Source organism: Notothenia coriiceps, unplaced genomic scaffold (genome assembly GCF_000735185.1).
Source record: "Notothenia coriiceps isolate Sejong01 unplaced genomic scaffold, NC01 NC01_scaffold00030210, whole genome shotgun sequence".
Classification (NCBI taxonomy): domain Eukaryota; kingdom Metazoa; phylum Chordata; class Actinopteri; order Perciformes; family Nototheniidae; genus Notothenia; species Notothenia coriiceps.
The window spans coordinates 772301-775401 of NW_011362911.1; the positions used below are offsets into that span (position 1 = coordinate 772301).

A 3101-nucleotide genomic window follows, 5' to 3' on the forward strand; every position below is an offset into this window, starting at 1 on the left:
ACAGAGGGCTTCATGGGAACTTTGAGGGGAGCCGGAAGTTGGAGTACCAAACACTGACTCCAGGTACTCATCTGAGTACCTCACTGAGAAAGTTGTGTGCACCCCTGTCTATGATCCTTTTAGACAGAGCGTGCTGGGACGTACCAACAATCTTGAGGTCAGCGTATGCAGAGTCGCTGTCCACCACTGACTGAGTGGTGCAGGCGTAGCGACCTTCGTGCCAAATCTGGACATTCTTTATTCTCAGATCACCACTGCCATCTTCACTCTGAACACCAGGAAGCAAAAAAACATGGAGATGAGAGGGGAAAGGAAAGAGGGAGTGCAAGAGACAATATATATGTCATTAGCTGAGGGTGTCAAGACACGGTTTGTGAGTGTAAGATGTTAAAATAATGAGGCTACCTACCAAAACGCGTTCGTAGTGATCCCACTCAGAGTGAAAGTCGATGATCCTGTAGTCGATGGTCCAGATGAATGTGACGTCCAGCATGGGGTCGAATGAAGCGCCACACCTCAGGATCACCTCATCACCAACCTTCACCTCAGTGTCCTCAGGTGGTTCTGTGATGATGGTAGCCTCTATGGAAACAAGAAAACTCACATTTTTGATTGTGCTAATACATATGACATACATTTTAAGCAAAGGTGTATTGTTTGTTATTTGTTTTTGAAGTCTAATTTAAGCAACTTAAACAAGTCTTTAATAAACGTTGTAGCCAAAATACAGACACTAACCCCCCTTAAAAATCGAAAATCAGATGAAAAATGTCCCCACTTAAACTCCAGAGTCTACATGGAAAAGTTGAAGATCCAATACTTTTTCTTTTCAAGGTTATGTTCAGAAAGACAGGCTACATCTATGGGAAAGTCTATATGACTGGCTGGCACTTCATGGACTTCCCCATGCCTCAGATGGGAGACTTTGAGCTGTTGGTATGCGGACGTTATGAAGGAGGGGATGGCCCAGTCAGGATGATTAGTATCAAGGGTAAGGCTAGAAAATGTAAATATATATATAATACATTATGTCCTCTTGGTCCATCTGTCTCATGTTGTTTCTTCTTCCTCAGGTGAAGCACCAACCATCACACCCACTCTAAGCCTGGCGTCTATGGTGCTGCTGGCGCTCGGCATTGTGGGATTGGAAATTTAAGCTCTGCCTCAAGTGACATGTGTATATAATAGACTCTGGGAAGTACATTTGAATAGAAGGGATCCAGTTTTCACTTCCAAACACTCTNATATGTGTTATAGAGACCAGCTATTGTCACGGTTTTTGGGAGGTTTCGACATATAGACAACTCCTCGGAGGAACACAATTGGAGGTACGAATACAGAGTTCGACGGGTACGTCGTCGGACTGTGTCTGGACAAGAGTCAGTCATGACCGCAGGTCCGTCCACTTGAACGTCCGTGAGAAACCCCAGAACGCCTTCGACGACCGGTCGGGACGCTGCGAGTGTGTCGGCGGCGGTGTGTGTAGAGACGCCGAGAGGCAGTACTGTGACGTCGAGTTCTTGTGCCCAAGCACGGGGAATCCCACTTCATCATAGGGAGCAAGTGGTGCAACAGAAAATGATATGTGCGTTGGCACGGGACCTACCCTTGTATCCTTGGCAAGTTTTGTTGCGAGGTGTGTATATGTATGGTGCTGACATTTGTTCCTGTTTACTCGGGCGAATGAAGAGGACGTCTCCTTCCCCTTGGAAGCCACCAGCGATCGTCAAAGAGGCGGCACGGTCGGACACGTCCGGGAGCGAGCAAGTACGAAGAAACTAGACTTGCGCGACGTCGACTCGTGTCTTCTGCAAAAGGACCCACCCTCTGCAGGAGGGGGTTTTATCCAGTCTAGCAGTCCACCCGGGTTTTTGGGACCGTACCTGCGGACAAACTCCTCTTTTGGATTAGGTTTAAAATCCCTGAGTCTTTGTCTATTGTAAATTCAATGTCATCCAACGAACATCTCGTCCAAGACATCGGAAACATACTGTTGGAGGTACAGGGAGGTCCCTCAAAAGGCTACCACTAGTCGTATGACCATCGGGTGGGTTTTGGAAGTTGTTTCTTTTCTTTTTCAATAACGGTGTTACCACAAAGAATTGACACAGTTTACCATTAAAGTCCCAAACCCGTTCCTCGACTTAACTTGTGATTTTGACGGTGATAACCTGGTATCTACCGGGCGTTGTTTTCGGGGTGGAGACGACCTTGTGGGCTGTGTGTGCTGACATATATTGGTATGAAATAATGTAATTTTGATTTACCAGGTTGTTCCCTTTGTTTTTTTTGTAAATTATCATCTTTTCTTTCGTATAAACTTCTTGAAAACTACACCAAAAACTCTGCATCAAACATTTCGTCAAAAAACATTTTCGAGGTAAAAGACATAAAGGAAGTTGATTAAATTTATGTATGGCCCCACTTTCCTATATTTTCTCCTAGCACTTCTCAACCTGGTTCGAACATTCACAGGAAACAAGTCTTTGAATTGATATAATTTCGCTAAGTGTCCATTAACTGACATTTTGCACTGCACTATTTCTATTATATTCTATTTTATTTGATGTACTTGCACAAATTATCTGTTTTATTGTGTTGCACTGTTGGAGGAGCCTGTGACCTAAGAATGCCATTGTCATAACTGAACTGTAGCTATGTACTAATGACTGTAAAAGCCTTGAACCTTGAACCCTGATATTCAACATACTATTTAACATTTTAAGATAACATGTGACTTCCATTTAGCCTGTTTTTAAGTAACGATTGGCATCTATTGTTCTGTCACTACAAATATGTTGAATGAACTCAGTTTACACATGAGATGTCACTTGTCTTTGTCTTCATATATGAAAAGAAGTACCGTAATTTTCGGACTATAAGCCGCGCCTTTTTCCCAATTTTTCGACGCTGCGGTTTATATAACGGTGCGGCTAATCTATGGATTTTTACAGCTAACGGCCAACACCTTTAACTCTATGGGCTCTATGGCCGGTCCGCGGACCCCCACCTTTAAGCGGCGGGTTCCAGCAGGAAAAGCTGGAGGCCGGAAAAGAGTGAGACAGGTAGCGCGCAAAAGTAAAAGTGGAACCGAGAGTGGT

General features: G+C 44.3%; 1 long non-coding RNA gene across 1 annotated transcript in view; it reads right to left on the reverse strand.

Moving 5' to 3' along the window:
- Nucleotides 1–147: 147 nt before the first annotated feature.
- Nucleotides 148–3101, reverse strand: part of LOC104959302 (uncharacterized) — a 7896-nt gene continuing 4942 nt past the window's right edge. Inside the window, exons 2-3 of the long non-coding RNA XR_799850.1 lie at nucleotides 410–582; nucleotides 148–268 (exon numbers count right to left, since the gene is read on the reverse strand). This is a non-coding gene — a long non-coding RNA (uncharacterized lncRNA). The remainder of the gene's footprint in view (nucleotides 269–409; nucleotides 583–3101) is intronic.